We start from the raw sequence: 19,056 nt of genomic DNA, 5'->3' as shown, positions 1-19,056 counted from the left end.
CTCCATAGCATTATCTCTAGATGCAGTGAAAGTCTTTGATAGGATTAAATGGCCTTATCTAATGGCTGTCCTAAAAAAATTGAATTTGGATCAATATTCCTGAACTGGGTTAGTGTATTATACAACTGTCCCCTCACTTCAGTATCAACTAACGGATTTATTTCTCCCAAATTTCAACTAGAAAGAGGGACATAATAGAGCTGTCCCCTCTTGCCATGCCTGTTCTAATCTCACTCTAGAACTACTAGCAATGTACATCCGTCAGTACCCTTCATTATTGAATGTAATTGATATTTTGGGAAAGCTCTCTGTGATTTATTCCAGTTAGTGTGAAAACCAAGTAATGAATATAGCCAAAAGACCAGATCAGTCTCAGTTTCAGCATTTTCCATTTCAAATATGCAAGGAAATAACTTATCTAGGTGTTAAAATTTGTCCTAATCTTCCCAAAATTATTTTTCTACATATGGACTATATATTAACAGAAATTTCCAAGAATATAGAGAGATGGGCTCATCCTTCTATCCTTACTGAATAGATAGAAATAGCCAAAATTACTATTTACCTAAGATTGACCCGTATCATTAGCCAACTGTCTTTCAAGGTGTTTCTCTAGCTCTTTGCATGAATAAATAAATTATCACGAAATGTATATAGGATGAAAAACAGCCTCACTTATCACACAAGATCCTTAAAAAATCCTGGGCAACTGGAGTTGCCAGATTTGTATCTATATGTATCTAGCATTCCAATTGTCTCCTATTGTAAGGTGATTCGTCTCCCGTGGCACTGTATACACACCAGCCTGGTTTGAGATTGAAAAAAGTTTAGCTATGCCATTTGGTTCCTTCTTTTCTTTTATATACCTTAAGAGGCTACTCACGCCCGTAAGGAAAAGCTAAGTCTTTGCATCTACATGTGGCATCCTGAAACATGTTAAAGTGATAGTAAGCATGTGATCTTACTAGTTCTCTTCTATCACTGTGGGATAACCCATGCCCTAGGATCAAGGCCAACTCTATCCTTAAGACAATTTGGAAAGGAAATTTATTAACAACAATTAAAGATATAATACAAGATGATACACATGTAATCAAAGGAGGCCAGTTTAACAAATATCAGCTATCACTGTCTTAGTGTTCCTTCTTTTCCACTACCTGCGTCTGACGAAGTGGGTATTCACCCACGAAAGCTCACGCTCCTAAACCTCTGTTAGTCTATAAGGTGCCACAGGATTCTCTGCTGCTTCTTTCAGTGGCTATTCTCAAGGATTCATGCAAGGATAGAGGACGATTGGTCTGTTTCAACTCTCTCATCTCTAGAAGAACATGTTAAGAAATATGGAAACAAAGGTGACTTTGTAGGGATTTTTATAGGTGGCTTAATGCTTTGCATTACCTTCTCAATCTAAGTTTCAAAGAAAAATGGGAAACAGCCTCCCAGGTTTCTGTTGATAGTTCTATCTGGCTTAAGGTGAAACATACTTCAAATTCTTTATCCTTGTGATTCTTCCAGAACAAGATATTAAACAGATACTACTGGACTCCAGAACATTTGTTTAAGACTAGAGTGGCAAGTACCCCCGAGGAAGCCAGAGCCAGGTTGGGGTAAGAGCCATGCAGGCAGCTGTGGGGAACCGCAGACCCTCCATCTGCCCTGAGTGGGGAACCATGGGGGCGGGGACATGGGCTGGAGGTTGCTTTCGGGTCTCCTCCAACCTCAACAGGTGGAGTGGCCCAGGCTCCCTAGCCCAGCTCCAGCTTCCAGCCTGGCCAGGCAGTGAGGCCTCAGGGGGAAGAGGAGGGGCAGGGATGGGGCCATGGAGGTGGCAGAGCCTCGTGGCCTCCACACCCTTAGAAAGAATCCATCACCCCGGTTGAAGAGCCCATTATAAGTATCTACATGGGGAACAAATATTCAATAAATTAATCAAGTAACCCCTTAACCTTCTCTTTGTTAAGCTAAACAGATTGAGCTCCTTGAGTTTATCACTATAGGCATATTTTCTAACCCATTATTAATTCTTGTATTTCTTCTCTCAACCCTCTCCAAGTTATCAACATCCTTCTTGAATTGTGGACACCAGAACTAGACACAGTATTCAAGCAGTGGTCACACCAGTGCTAAATACAGAGGTAAAATAACCTAAGATTCCCCTGTCTATGCATCCCAGACTTGTATTAGCTCTTTTGGCCACAGCATCACTTTGGGAACTCATGATCATCCTATTATCCACCATGACCCCCAAATTTTTTTCAGGGTCACTGATTCCCAAGATAGTGTCCCCCATCCTGTAAATATAGCCTAAGTTCTTTGTTCCTACATGTATACATTTACATTTAGCTGTACTAAAATGCTTATTTATTTGCTTTCTCCCAGTTTACCAAGTGATCCAGATCACTCTGAATCAGTAAATTTTCCTCTTCATTGTTTATCATTATTCCCTCAGCCCCCATTGGCCTGTGGCAGCAAACCACAGCCAGTGGGAGCAGTGATCAGCCAAACCTGCAGATATGGCAGGTAAACAAACCAGCCTGGCCCACTAGGGTACTTACCCCGGCGAGCCGTGTGCCAAAGGTTGCCAATCCCTGTACTAGTGGAATGGCATGAGTAGTGTAACCCCTTTAGGGTTCTGAGAGTATGGCCCCTTTTAATCTGTGTCCTGAAGGGGAAGTGCTGATTGTTCCAGAACAAGGAAGTGCTGTTGGGGGAAGGGGGTGCAGCAGAGAGAGAGGGGAAAGAGACAGGATGTGTGTGTCTGGAGTTCTAGACAGAAGGGCTGCAGAGTGAAGCAGCTGAGAACCTGCCAGAAGCCTGGGAGGGACAGAGCGGCTGACCGGGGATGCCCCAAGACAGGAGCCAGGAGGAGCACTGTGCCAGGGATGCAAGTATCAGAAGGGAGGAACCACCAGGAAGGAATCACCCAAAAGGGACAAACTGGAGCTGGACCCAGTATCACTGCTGCCAAGAGCTGTCTGGGGCCGTGAGTACTGCGGCTTGTGACTTTGCATTGGGAATCAGGAGGGAGGCTGTTAATTAGTTAAGTGAGAAAGCTGTTGTTCTGTGTGGCTTTGCAGAGAGTGTCAGAAAAAGGCACCCAAGGGGTTTATTGGGGAAAGTTCACTGGCACCAAAGACAACCAGAAGCACCAAAAACTAACCACTGGACTGGAACTTTGCCCAGGACTCCTGAAGTCTGTGTGAAGACACATTGCTCAGTGTCTGCCCTTCTAGACTGTGCTACCACTGGCCTGTGGGCAGGAGCGGCGCCAGGGTATCTGACGCCCTAGGTGGACGGCCATTTCGCCGCCCCCCGCGGGTCCGGTGGACCTACCGCAGTCATTTCGGTGGACGGTCCGCTGGTCTAAAGGTTCCGGTGGACCTGCCGCAGGCATGACTGCGGTAGGTCCGCCGGAGCCTTTAGACCAGCGCACCGTCCGCCGAAATGACTGCGGCAGCTCCACCGGAGCCTTTCCAGCAGCGGACCCTCCGCCGAAATGACTGCGGTAGGTCCCCTAGACCCGCGTGCCGCCCTGCCCCGGTAAAATAGCACCCCCCAAAATTCTGGCGCCCTAGACCATTGCCTAGGTCGCCTAAATGGTAGCGCCGGCCCTGCCTGTGGGGCCTTGAGTTGAATGTAACCCTGTTTTACTGCTCCCCCTGTATTCCCCCTTGTTGTTTTTCCTCTTTCATCCCTCTATAAACAAACATTTCCCTTTCCCATATTCATTGTACTCTTCCAAGGTGTGTGTGTTCACTCTGGGGGGTTGGAACAGGTGCCCCAGAGGTGGAAGGGACTTTCTCTGCTCCATTCTTGCACATGCCTTTTCTTGGCCAGAGCTGCCTGCAGAGTGGACTCCATCTTGGCCATGAGGGCACTGAAGTTATAATGTTATAACCATATGACCTATAGGACAAGGTTTAAAAGAAAACTAGATAAATTCATGGAGGTTAAGTCCATTAACGGCTATTAGCCAGGATAGGTAAGGTCCCTAGCCTCTGTTGTCAGAGGGTGAAGATGGATGGCAGGAGAGAGCTCACTTGATCATTACCTGTTTGCAGGGCCGCCCAGAGGATTCAGGGGGCCTGGGGCAAAGCAATTTCGGGGGCCTCTTCTATAAAAAAAATTGCAATACTATATTCTTGTGAGGAGCGATGGTGTGTCAGAACCCACACGGGAATGTCCCAAAATCTAACATGGACATGGGCTCCAGCAGATCATGTCTCTCCATGCCCGGCTGACGCAAATTGCCCCACTTGCTCCCGCCCCACGGGCAGCCCTGGGAGAAATAAATCTTCCGCATCTTGGCACAAACCCAGTTTTGAGAAAACTTCTTTACAAGGTATCACTGGTTCTTAGAATCAGGTAGTGCTAAAAGGCACTAAAGCTCATTAAAAAGGTTGGACAAATATTTTCCATCAAAACTTGTTTTGAATTGAAAACTAGAGGTTTTTAAAAAGTGGAAAAAATCACGGACAATGTCTGCTTTCCTTCAAAATTTGTTGTGTTTTTTTTAATTGAAAAGCTGAAATTAATCTGCCAAAACTTGAATATGATCTGGGGTTTCAGAAGCATGTGGCCAAATATTTGCTGCTTGCTGTGTTTGATTGTTTAATGAAACAATAAAAAAAATCCGCTTAAAAAAATCCAAAACTTTTGAACTACCTCAGCTTGTGACCAAACGCCTGAGCCCATCCAGTCAGAGATTTTTCCAGGTTTCTGATACTCTGCTGGCTTCCTTGACTCATATCTGTCTCCATAATTTTGGGTTTATTTCATACGAACAGAAAGAACAGCCTACTGGTCAACCAAGGTCACATCCAGCCTATGATCCTGTCTGCCAACATGGGCAAATGCAAGGGTCCCAGAGAGAGTGAATCTCAACGGTAACGATCAAGTGACTCTCTCCGCCATCCGTCTTCCACCTCTGAAAACAGAGGTCTGGACACCATTCGTTCCCGTCTGGCAACAGCCATTATGACTTAACCTCTCATGCATTTACTCTTTCCTAAGACTGCCTCAGGGTCCCTCACAAACTGGAGAACGGTACGTGGTTTGGTCTTAGTATAGCTATGTACATACTCCAGAATTGAGAGCATTTGAGCTTGTTCAGCAATCTGGATGAGCCTATGTTGTGAAACCTGACATGCTCCAAATAGCACATGCATGCTGAATGGACACGGTGCTAAAATTTAAATAACCAGGGGTTCTCCAAACTGCGGGGTCGGGATCCTCAGGGGACACGAGGTTATTACTGGGGGTTGCGAGCTGTCCGGCTTCCCATCCTCAACCCTGCTTTGCCTCCAATTTAATAGTGTGTTAAATATATAAAAAATAGTTTCAATTTATACGGGTGGGGGGTACACTCAGGTTTCCTTATGTGAAAAGCATCACCAGGAAAAGTTTGAGAACATTTGAATTAAACCCTCTGAAGGCCTCAGGAATGCATGGGAGGGGGTGGTCTCCCGCTTGGTAGGTGGGAAGGAAGGTGTGTGAGGAGATGCTCTTCTCATGTATCCTCCCCTAGTGGCGAATTTAAATGAAGCTACCCTCCCCTGACATGAATCTCCCTATGGCACTGAAATTAAATATAGACTATAATTTGGCATTTGAGAAGTGAAAGGGATGGTAGCCCTAATGGAAAACCTAACAGCTTGGCTCTTCTGCAAGGCTCAAACTGCTGAATGAGCTTTAGGGTATGGAAGACTGTGCCTCCCAAACAGCCTGGCCCTGCCCCCATCTGACCCCCATCCACTTCCTACCTCCCAACTGCCCACCCCCCTCAGAATCCCCAACCCATCCTGCTCCTTGCCCCCTCACTGTCCCCTAGAGACCCCCCCCGACCCTGGGACCCCACCCCTGCTCCCTGTCTGCCCTGACCCCATCCATCCCGCCCCAGCTGAGTCCTGACAGACCCCCAGAATGCCCATGATCCAACCCCCCCGTTCCCTGTCCCCTGACAGCCCCCCACCAACCTCTGCCCCTCCCTGTCCCTTGACTGTCCCTGGGACTCCCTGCCCCTTATCCAACCCCCCTCTCCCGGTCCTGGCCTCTTACACCTGGCTACCCCCTCACCTGGAGCCTCAGCGCATCCAGCAGCATCCCTGGACAGCTGCAGCATGGCTCTGGCAGGGCCTGAGCTCTGCCCCACTCAGAGCCACGTGGTAAGGGGGCAGGGCTGGGAGTTCAGGCCCCGCCAGAACCATGTTGCAACACTGTTCAGGGACACTCCTGGATGCGCTGAGGCTCTGGGAGAGGGGTGAGGGTGGGCCGGGGCTGGGGCAGGAGCCTCACCCATTCTCTTGGGGCTCCTGCGGAGCCCAGGGCCTGGGGAAAATTGTCTCACTTGCCCCCCCTCTGAGCAGCCCTGCCTGTTAGATTCACTCCCTCTGGGGCACCTGGCATTGGCCACTCTTGGCAGACAGGATACTGGGCTGGATGGACTTTTTGTCTGACCCAGTATGGCCGTTTTATGTTCTTATGATAAGATGATATCATTTTTGTTTTCCCTTCCAAACAAAACAGAAATATTTACTGAACACAACTGTCTTTTCTGCAATATTACGAATAATTCTACTAGTTCCATCTTGCAATGGCCCAATAACGTTGTCAGGTATTGGTCTTGTTCCGCCTCCATATTGGCTATAGATTTCTGCTTGTGTTCCTTTACTTCCCTTATCAGTTTTCTATAATTCTAACCTTCTGATTCATATTCATTACTGTCAACTTCTCCTTTCTTTTATATATATATTTTTATAGCTGCCTTCACTTCCTCTCTAAACCAAGTCATTTTATTAACCAGCAGAGCCTTGGTCATCAATTGTAAGATGGCTAGAGACAATAGCTAGGTTGACAGAAGCATTCTTCCATCAACCTAGTTGTAGCTATACTGGAGGTTAGGTTGGCATAGCTACAGCTCTCACGGGTGTGGATTTTTCACAGCCCTGAGAGCTGTAGCTATAGTGATCTAAATTGCATGTATAGATCAGTCCTGAAACTAACTAAACTGATTGCCCATAACAACAAATTAGCTGGGAAATAAAGATCACAGTTGAAGTGATAGTCTCAATTAGCCAGTCTTAGCAGGTAGATTATATGGGCACATAAATTCTTCTGACCTCTGGGAAGATAAAGTACAGTACTTCCAAATGTGAGTGTACCTCATTTGGAAGTGTCAAAATATTTCTAAATTATCTTTTGGTCATTATAACCAATAGCTACATTTTGTGTGTTATCCAGATGACTAAGTCTTAAATGCATGCTAAATCCCAATTTAGTCTTGGCTTGGTCTTCTCTTTATATGCTCTATGTGTCATGGTTAGCTACTGTTGATGATTTAATATCAATATGACAAATGAATCATCCACTGAATCACTTCAGAGTTTTTCTCTGAACTGTTTTAAGAATCATTACAGTGATGTTACTCTGCATGTTAGTTCCCAGTAAACTGAAATTTCTAAACTATAATCTGTTAAAATGTGCTCCAAATGCCAATACATATGTACTGTATGCTAATTCAATATTCCAATATCCTTTACTTCCCTTGTTTTCTCCATCCTCTATGATTTGATCTGTACTTATGTTTCCTGTATAACTTAAGACTGAAAATTCCTCAGGGCAGGGGCCTTATCTGTATAGCATTATATGTAAATCATTATCCATACCTGTGATGCTACAAGTATAATAAATGAAAATAGGTGTTACAGTAATAGTTTTTGGTAACAAAACTGAAAGGTGAAACAACAATAGTATTCCATCCAAATTGTAACAACTCTATGGTCTCTTGACAGTACTTCTGCTTGAACAGGGAGCTATAACAGCTAAAACTAGGATTGGTCTCTTCCTATTAGTACAACCCTAAAGGGGAATGGTCCATTAATTAAAAAAAAAACCCAAGGCCCTGGTTGTGTTATACTACAAACCATGTTGTCACATTCAGCCCTGAATCTTGAATATGTCTTCATTCACCAGTTACGGTTTTGCCTACCAAGTTTTTACCAAAAGTCTTGCCAAAAGCCAAATGAATGTTTGCACAGTACATCTAGCATGTGTAAGAAGGAAGCCCTTGTGAATCATAACTCATTGGGGCCTTGCATGGTTCTATGGACATCCTGCCATCAGCTCCCTCAGAATCTACTTGCACCCAGAGCTTTTAAACAATATTCTCTTCTCCTGGAGTTCAGTTTATGTAGTTCAAATCAGCTTCCCCCCAGAAAGCTCCCTTTTAGGTTCTAGGGCAGGGGTAGGCAACCTATTGCACACGTGCTGAAGGCAGCACACAAGCTGATTTTCAGTGGCACTCACACTGCCTGGGTCCTGGCCACCGGCCCAGAGGGCTCTGCATTTTAATTTAATTTTAAATGAAGCTTCTTAAACATTTTAAAAACCTTATTTACTTTACATACAACAAGAGTTTAGTTATATATTATAGACTAACAGAAAGAAACCTTCTAAAAATGTTAAAATGTATTACTGGCACTTGAAATCTTAAATTAGAGTGAATAAATGAAGACTCGACACAGCACTTCTGAAAGGTTGCCGACCCCTGTTCTAGGGCATCCCAGACTTCTTTCTTGGGCCAGAGGGGATTTCCTGTGAGGCTGCTCCCTTTTTGGCACAGGTGGCCCACAGCCCCTTCGCTGGAGCTGGGTTATCGTGTAATAAAACTTGTGCTCCCCAGATAAGGAGTCCATGTCTGTCCTCCTGAAGCTGGGTTATGCTTCAAGCTAGCTGTAGCCCCCAGACAGCTTCTCCCTTAGCTAGCCCCTTTCAAATTCAGTCCTTTTACCTATCATGCTGGAAAGGTTAACAGATGACAATTGTACAGCTGCTGTCATCTTACAGAGGAGCTCCCCTAAGGGAAAGAAGCTTCTCTTTAGGAGCACCTCACGTCACAAAATAGAGGTCAGAACTCAAAAAGTTCACATTATGCCACCTCCTGTGGCTCTAGGCTTTTTGTCAGTCTCAATTCTCCTTCAGACTGGAGGGCTCTCGGGGGTTCCCCCAAAGTCCCCTACTAGAGTTCAAAAGCACAAATGAAGTAATAACACAAAGTTTACCTGCCTTGGTCTTAATGAAAATCTCATGTATCTCCTAGTTTTTCTCCCAGCTCCCTGCCTTCGTACAGGACAGTTGCCACAGGGCAATTCCCCTGGGCCTTCCTTTTCCTCCTGAGTTTTCTCCTCTCATTACTGGAGCCTCCCAGCTTCTGGTCTGTCTTCTTCTTCCCCGAGAGCACCCACAGAGCTTCCTGCTCTCTGCAATCTCTCTCCTCAGGCATTGAGAGTCCCTCCTCCGTTCTCTTGGCACCTTCTATAACTGACTCTCAGGCCTGGCTCACCAAGTCTGACTCACCCAGCCTCAGACACTCTAATCTGCTGATCTCCTTCTAGAAGTCAGGTGCCTTCTCTTAAGCCAAGGGTCAACTGACCAGTGACAGGTACATCGGCCTGTTCCCCGTTAAAGGGTCCATACCATCGTGTGATAGTGTGATAAACATAGCCCCAGAGCTGGGTTGAAAATGTTCCACTGGAAAAGTTTTCTGTTAAAGACATAATCTCACCAAAAATCAAGACATGTCACAGGAATGTGTCAATTTCAATAAAATTCGATGGGAAAAGTCTAAACAAAGTATTTCAACATTATCAAAACTGAATGCTTTTACTTTCTTTTGATTCATTTTGTTCTGACTTATATAAAATCAGTTTTAATAGATGTTATAGTTATTACGCTATAGATAACAAACATGAAATGAATCAAGAGATAAAATAAAAACAAACATTACAACATTATCAAAACAGAAGAAGTCCAAGGTCCCAAATTTAAATTTTTCAGATTTTTATCTTTTCTTTCCCCTGAGGAACAAAAAAATTGAGATATCAACATTTCTCACAAAACAGATATTCCAGTTTCCAACCAGTTATACTTAACACTGTGTTGATAAAACAAAGTATCGTAGGGGAATCCATTTTAATTTTATTCAGTACATACAGGAAACATGGCCCAGGGCCAAATACCATCTATAGAGTATACACTGTGGCCCAGAAATTCAAGGTTCAACCAGTGAAAGTTACTGTTTTCAGGATGCATTTTTCTATATTGATCTAACAGAGGTCAATCAGATCAAAAAGGAGTACTGCATATTGGGACTGCAGTTTTCATGGGTTATATCTCCTTACGTTGGATTAGAACAGGGATCAGCAACCTTTGGCACGTTGCCCACCAGGGTAAGCCCCTTGGTGGGCTGGGCTTGTTTGTTTACCTACCGCACCCACAGGTTCGGCTGATTGTGGCTCCCACTGGCCACAGTTCGCCGTCCCAGGACAATGGGGGCTGCAGGAAGCAGTACAGGCCAAGGGTTGTGCTGGCCGCTTCTTCCCGCCGCCCCATTGGCCTGGAGTGGCAAACCGCAGCCAGTGGGAGCTGCAATCAGCCGAATCTGTAGATGCAGCAGGTAAACAAACCGGCCCAGCCCACCAAGGGGCTTACACTCATGGACCACGTGCCAAAGGTTGCCGATCCCTGGATTAGAACATCTACACTGTAAGAGCACTTGGCAGTCTGAGGAAGCCACATGGCCCACCGCTGAACAAATTTTGGTGGCTCGTAATGTACAGTATTTTTTAGTTCTGACGTTAACTATGAAGCATGTCTCTTCAGGTAGCCAATCACCCAAACCTCAGTGAGAAGCAATAAAGAGAACTCGCCAGCTGATAATGCTATTTATCCCATCAGTAAATCTCTCAGTTCTAAACTGCTATTTCTGAGAGCTTTGCACTGCACGTGGTAAGTGGGTTTCGCTGTTCCTTCCATCACTCTAAACAATTATAATAATAATGGTTAACATTTATAGAGCTCTTTATAGCTTCGCAATGCTTAGCTAATATTAATCACATCACAATGGCTGGGCTGCTTATTGTTCCCATTCTTTACAAAGCCATGAATAATCTGACAATTATTTCTTTAGCTCGTATAAACAACTTTCACACTTTTAGAAACATTTTCTGTTTTACCTAAGCTATAAAAATGTGATATTACTCACAAGCAACTATGAAGTTTATTAACCTCATCCTTATCTGAAGTACATAATTACCTTTATATTCATGCTGGGGGTGGGGAAAAAGAAGCAAGCTTTACTGCAAGCAGGGCTAGCGCTTCCATTGAGGCGAACTAGGCAATCGCCTAGGGCGCCAGGATTTTCGGGGGGCGGCATTTTGCCGGGGGGGCGGCAGGCAGCGCCAGTGGAGATGCCGCAGGCATGCCTGCGGACGGTCCGCTGGTCCCACGCAGTTCCGGTAGACCTCCCGCAGGCACGGCTGCAGCAGCTCCATTGGAGCTGCGGACCAACAGACCCTCCGCAGAAATGGCTGCAGCAGCCATTGGAGCCGCGGGAGCGGTGCACAGGGCGGCAAAATGGCCGTGCGCCTAGGGCGCGAAAAACTCTAGTGCCGATCCTGACTGCAAGCCCTCTCTTTCCCTACCTATTGTACTCTCTAAGCAAATGTAGTCATCCTTACTTAATTATGGGTGTCTGCTAAGAAAAACGCTGTTCATGACTGATGAGATGTGAACTAATTTGTCTGAAACCCCAGTTTTAAATTATTAAAAAGCATCCTGCTTTTATTATTTTCATGGTTAAGTATCGATTGTGTGTTTGGCATCATACATAGAAGACAGATTCCCTGGCTTAAGGAGTTTACAGGTATGTCTACACTGCAATTAGACACCCCCAGTTGGTCCATGCCAACTGACTCAGGCCTTCTCCCTCCCTCCACCCTCCCCCCCACCGCAGGGTCTCAGAGCTTGGGTTCCAGCCCGAGCCTGAATGTCTACACCACAATTAAACAGTGCCTTAGCCCTAATTAGCTGTGGTTGATTGGGTCAGCTGTGGTTTTTTAATTGTAATGTTGACATACTATCTACTAAGGAGTAGATAATGATCCCTAATCTCCATTAGACATATCAGCAGTGATCCTATTCTTTGCAGGGACCAATCTCCAACTTTGTCTCCAGGGCTAAATATTTTTTCTCTATTGGGTATCAATATTAGGAGAGATGGACTTGAGTCTAAGACATAGGCATGATAGTTAGGAGATTTATTCTCCATTTCTAGCATTGCGACAGACTTCTCAGACAAGTGATATCATCTCTCAGTGCCCCATTTACAGTGGGATACCCCTACTGAACTATCTTCTAAGATATGTGATGGTTAATTAGTATTTGCCAAGTGTTTTGAGATTTTCAAGTAGACATGAGAAAAGAAAAGATTCATACCATTCACCTTCATCTGGTTTCTATTTTAGGATCTCAGTACTTTCAACTTTCATGCTAGCTCATCAACATGCTAAAAACTCTCACCATCAGCCCCCAACCTGATCTAGGAGAGACCCACTCACCATCACACAACAATGAAAAGTTGTGTTACTATAGTATACAACAGAACCAATTGTCCCTGGCCTTACCACTGAACCCCTAAGTCACAGACCCTTCTACTCCATTACTTTAATACTGTCCCATGAGTGTGCATGGTACTTGATAAGAGGAGTCACTGCTCCAAGAGATCTTACAATATGAATTAGACATGGCACATGGGAAGACAACAAGATTTATAGATTCTAAGGCCAGAAGGGACCATTTTGATCATCTAGTCTGACTGCCTGTATAACAGGCCACAATAATTTCTAGAGCATAGCTTTTAGAAAAACATCCAGTCTTGATTTTAAAAATGGTCATGCTGTCTTCTCCATCACTGACAATCGGTAAGCAGTCCCAATGGTTAATTACCCGTATTGTCAAAAAGTTATTCCTCATTTAGAGTCTGAATTTGTCCAGCTTCAACTTCCAGCCACGAGATAGTATTATTTGGATTGTGCTTCTCTGTTAGATTGAAGAGCCCATTATTGAATACTTGCTCCCCATGTGGATACTCACAGCCTGTAATCAAGTCATGCCTTCTCTTAGTTAAGCTAAATAGATTGAGCTCCTTGAAACAATCACTATAAGGCATGTTTTCTGATCTTTTAATCATTTATAACCTACGTTTTTTATTCCTAGATGCATGCATTTATATACTAGATGTGTGAATACAAGCAAGTGAGTGTTACAGCAGTGAAATATCTGAAGATATAAATATAATAAACTTCTTTAGTCCAGAAGAGTAAAATTTAAAAAAACAAATAAACAAAAAAACCCCAAGAGAACTGGGTTGAGAACGTGGAGCAGAGCCATCAATACTGCAAAAATCAGATGCTTGACAAGTGTGCATTGGAGCTCGCCAACAGTACCATTAAAATAAACGTCATATTGTCAAAGACGATGCTGTATTTTGCCAATACCTGTACATTGCCACCAAAAGCAATATTTCTTTATTATCGCCGCATGTACCCAATCCCACCCCTAATCCTAATACACTAGAAGGAAGATAGCAGCAGACAGTTCTCCAAGACAAAGTTTTCTAAGAATACAGGTCATCCAAGTATGCCTGTGAACTTCCTCCAGCAGTCATGTGTGGATTTGTGAAATGATAGTCTCACTCACATTAGTGTGGCATAACTGTGTTATTGAACTCATTGGCAGCAAAGCTCTATTCTGTGAATGAAATGGGATGGGTGTGATCCCAGCAAACACAATGTATTGTGGCTTCAAATTTCTCTCAATTGGCCTGTGCAGTACTGCAAAGGGCACAGGTTTGAAAGCAAGCATAGAAGGCTAATGCTGTGCCTCCGCAGTATGCTCAAAGGGGTATCAAGGTACATTACCACCATCTAGTGGTACAAGTAACCAATAAAAACCACAGTTGAATACAGAATTTTTAGTCTACGAAGCAACGTAAAGAATTGTTTCATGAAAGCTGTCTTCATTTCAGCTATCATAACTGTGCATTCTCAATAGGATGAATACATGTGTGTATAAACCATATAGGGACTTGCCTCTTTAGATATTTCCAGTACACAGTAAACTCAGGATTCGAATCTATTTTAATGCCACAGCATCTCTGGTCATCACCGGCAGACAGCTGGCCATAAAAACAATTTTGTAGGAAATAAACACTAAATGTACATAAATAGTATAGGAGTTAAGAACAGGATAAAGCCATTACTACTTGGAAATGGGGAGGTTTAACCTTATTTATCATGGCTACAGTCCTCTTTAATTAAAGGAGAGAGACTTTTAGACATGAGTGAAAGAAAAGAAAAGGGAGGAAGAAGGGATCATGTCACTCTTGGATGTTCTGGTTCATACATTACAGAGTTTTTATTGTAAATAAACAGGTACTTTGCAACTTCCTGCAATACTATTAGTTTAGGGGCACATAGTGGCTACCAAAGATGAGAAGGCCAGACTCTCCACATGAACAGAAAAGTTTAATAGTAGAGACACAGGAACACCACCAAGACATGCAAGCAAGACATGAGACAGCCTTCTGTATTTTCTCTACCAGACCTGGACTAAATTCAGCCCACGATGAGCATGGCTGAAGTGTAAATAAGCACAGTGTGTTTGTCCCTTTCTGGATCAATATACTAGACAGTGTGGCATTAAGCAGAATTTTTTTTTCCAGGACCACCCTGTCTGTTTAGGGTAGCACTCACAGAAACCTGAACCAGAAAACTACTGTAGAAAACAAAGAGAATTCTGTGACTCTTTCAGGAAAGGCTGGTTGCTCTGAAGTATAGGAAGCACTAGCTAATCGGCCATATGGTTATTTTGTGTACTTACATTGCCACCCTCTGACAATTCAGTGGATTAAAATATTGCCAGTCATTAAAGGACAACTGACATTTAAGAAAAAAGTGTTTATACAGTACTAGACTAGATACAACTCAATTTAAAAGCTATTAAGCGATAGATTAGTTGTTATTGATGTGACTTTGGTTTGATTTTAATCTCTTTTCACACCTTTGCTTATTGCATGTGTCCTTTAATGAAGCCCTGTACCCTGCCCTTCTGTTACAGCACCAAATATGCAGTAAATCTGGGTTTTGAAAGGCTTATCTGATAATATACAGCAGAGTTGGAATTCATCCTACTTCAAGGGACCTAAGCAAGGCTTTCTGTGTGCCTTTTCAGCCACCTACACAGCTACATGAGGGAAAACTCCACTTGCCATGTGCGCTATGGAATTCTAGTCTATACAGGTTCTTATACCATGCTCATCACTGTAGTACATGGATCAGCAACCTTTGGCACATAGCCTGCTATGGTAAGCAACCTGGCAGGCCGGGCCGGTTTGTTTACCTGCCGCATCCTCAGGTTTGGCCGATCGCCGCTCCCACTGGCCGCGATTTGCCGCTCCAGGCCAATGGGGGCTGCAGGAAGCGGCATGTGCCAAAGGTTGCTAATCCATGCTGTAGTATCTGAGAGCCTTCTAATAATGCATTAAGCAACATGATTACAGATCTGTCAGATGACTGTTCTCTTCACTGGCTGTAATAGGCTGTGCAGAGAGCAGCAATGATGTCCAGTAAAGGCAGGATCCCAGAAATTCTGGCTCTTGATGCGAGAGCCTGTTGAAACACAGACTTTCTACAGTAGGGGAAATTTTGACATGATGAAAATTGTTTTCTTTCCGAATCAGAACAAAAGCAAAATTTTCAAACCATGAAATGGAATTAGCAAAAAATTTGGAGATTCAGAAAAGTTGTTTGGGAATTTTGTTTCCAAATTTCTAAGTTAAGTTTTTTTGTTTCAAAACATTCCACCTCCCACAGGAATTTGTTGAAATCACCTTTTGTAAAATGTTTTAATTTCAACAAAACCTGCATAAAAGTGTTTTGATGAAAAATTCCAACCATCTCTGCTTAACACCCAGTGAAAGTGGCGCAGAGATGCTGTTGTGGCTACTTGATGCACAGGCTCGAATAACAGCTTCAGGTGAGCTCTGCTGATGCCCTGCCCTCATGTTGGGTGAGCCATTTAGTGTCCTCAATCCATGGCCAATACCCCCCAGTCTATAATTTTCCCTTGAAAAAGCCCAATTGTGCTAGATTTATGCAGTGGAGAGTTTTTCACCCAGGAGGCATAAAATGAAAAGGGATCAAATAAGTGTCAATTTACGTCTTCTATAAAAAAATTAAGAATTGTATTTAATACATTTTCATTCAACATCACCTGTATCTTGGGGAATGCTATCCTATTTTCTACTATTATGTAATTGTTTATCAGTTATGACTATATTTCTGAGTAGTAATCTATGTCATCAAAATGACATCAGGTAAAGGTTAAGTGTCTCTTGCAAGAATCGTTTAACTTCTCTTCTAGTCTGTTTGGTTTTACGCTCTAGTTATGGATGGTCTTTTTACTTCATGCCTTCTGATCTGCCCTTTGGCCATCCAGATTATGGTCTACAAACCCTAACAGACTTTCCACTAGTCCTGGGCAAATTGGGCATGGTGACCTGATTCAGGAGGAGCAGAGGACTGGTCTTCAGTTGTAATCATGGAGTATGCTTACTGTCAGGGAATCTCAGCAAGCTTTCCAGCTGGAACTAAACAGATCTCACAGTATGGTTTGTGGGCAAAGTCAAAGCCAGGAAATAAAAATCCCCTCCAGGAATGAAGTTTCTAACCCCGGTGAGGAATAAAATGATAGTAGCGTTACTGTCTCCAGTCTAATAAAAGCTATGCTTCTGCATTGGATTCTGTTTTCACTTAGTAACTAGAACCGCAGAGCTTAGCATGCTAGTCAAAGAATACTCCCTTGCCAGAGCACCGATGTTCAAGTATTAATATTCCCCAGAGCAGTTCTGTTTGCTGAATTATTTGGTGTCATTTGAGAACTGCTCTTGCAGCATCAGTTATCCCCGCGGACACTAGATGAAGAAAGATCCCAAAGGGCATGCATTCCTCCTGTTGGGAATATATGTTACTCTGCTTAGTTTATCATAGATGAATACAATCCAGGAGACTGTTTTTCAAGACCTGACGAGAATACATACTGAAAAAAATCTTTTGGTAGGACGACAAAGCAGGTCCTGCAAACCTGTAAAATCTAAGGCTACGTCTTCACTACCCACCGTATCGGCGGGTAGCAATCGATTGCTTGGGGATCGATATATCGTGTCTCATCTAGATGCGATATATCAATCCCCGAACACGCTTATATCGATTCCGGAACTCCACCAACCGGAACGGAGTTATGGAATCAACAGGGGGAGCCACGGACATCGATCCCGTGCCGTGAGGACGTTGAGTAATTCGATCTTAGATACTTCGACTTCAGCTACCTTATTCACGTAGCTGAAGTTGCGTATCTGAGATCGATTTTCCCTCGTAGTGTAGACCAGCCCTAACAAGGACCTAGATTAAGTAGGTACTTACACATCTGTAAGTGTCCTAATATTGAGCCCGCTCCAGAAGTACAGGCTTCTACAGCAGTGTCCCAAAGCAACCGGCCCCTTCATGGGGAGTCAGGACCCAATCTGCCCATGATTTCCTTCTGAAGGCCTACCTGAGAGTAACTGGATTCCCCAGGTGTCTGATTAATAGTGATTAGCAAATGAGCACCTAGACTTAATAAATGTTACCCAAGCTCAGGCAGAAAAAAGACTCCCAAGGAGACAGGAGGAGCTCACAGGATGGCTGAGCAGGAAGCGTAGAGGCAGTGATGCTGTAGACAGAGAGCTAGTGGGGAGCCTGGAGGAGGTGCTCCTACAAAGAAAGCTGCAGTGGGAAGGCATCCAGAAGGGCCTAGTCTCAGCCAGGGGATCGCCCAGACACCAGCAGGACACCCAGCCTGAAAGGAACCACATGCTGTCCCTGGAGAAGAGTGGCAGTAGACAGACTTCCAAAGACCCCCGACTCCAGAGAAGGATCCTACACTGATAGTGGCAAGACCTAACTCGAGGGACCAGGGCTGAGAACACCCATGGTGAAGATCCTGGATGGAACCGAGCCCCTGGTCTCAGGTGAGGGGACAGATGGACTAAGAAGAATCTGGTCACCCAGCTAAGATGCTGAGGTGGAAGTTTTGTTTATGTTTTGCATTGACCTTTCCAGTAATAAATAAAACACTCCAAGAGAAGATATTCATTAGTATCTAAATGTCTGTCTGGGCTTATTGATACACTGGGTAAGAGGAAATCAAGGCAGGGATCACCCGCAACACCAGGCCTGCCTGCAAGGGGGTGCGGTGGAACAGCCTGGATGTTGACAAACTGTCAGTGTGGAATTCATAGTCCCTACAATGTTTCCTGCTGGTCTGGTGACAGAACTTTTACACCTTGTCACCCTTGGTCACCTCAAGACTGGATTGCTGCAATGCATTCTACCTGTTGCACAATAAAACAGCTTGCTTGTCCAAGAGCAGGTCTCAGTGGTAGCTTGTATTACTAGTCCTACATGGACTGTTGGTTTCTGGGTGGAGATTACTCCTTTGTTGGTCCAAAACACCAACAGTTTGCAACCTTCCAAAATGGGGGACCTCCTCTCCTCTGCTGCCATACAGGCACAATTGCAACCAGAGCCCCTGAGGCCGATCTCCCGCAGTATAGATGGGAATAGGCTGGTGAGAGATGTTCTCCATAAAGCCTTTTCACTTGAAATGCTCTGCCACCGCGCCCACCTTCCCAAACCTCTGATTTGTTAATTTATTTTTGGCATGCTGCAAAGCCCGTCTGTTTGATCGGACTATGTGGGGGGTGCTGACGTGGCTAGTGGTGGGATGTGTGCCTACTGGAAGAGTTGCAGGGAGAAACTGTAGCAGCCATGTGACTGATGATCAGTGAGATGTGGTGGTGGATGAGAATGCTGCTGCTTTTTGCTCTGTATCTCCTATTCTGGACTTTAACAAACAAACAAACAAAAAGGGTATGTAAAAGGCACCTGCAGCTTTCAATGAGCAACCTTTGGTACGGAGTTTGTATGAGACCACAATCTGAATTAATGGAGACCCTTAGATAATGTCGAGCATAAAATGTCTTCTGCTAGTCTAGAAAGCAGCACATCCTAGCAGTAAAAAATAAAATATGGCATTATTCTGAAAAAAATAGTTGATTTCCTTTGATTGTAAGAATGAGCATTTGTTTATTTGAGGGGAATAAGGACTCCAGATTTTTAT

This window comes from Chelonoidis abingdonii, chromosome 1 (genome assembly GCF_003597395.2).
Source record: "Chelonoidis abingdonii isolate Lonesome George chromosome 1, CheloAbing_2.0, whole genome shotgun sequence".
NCBI classification, from domain to species: domain Eukaryota; kingdom Metazoa; phylum Chordata; order Testudines; family Testudinidae; genus Chelonoidis; species Chelonoidis abingdonii.
Note: the sequence above shows the minus strand (reverse complement) of the source record.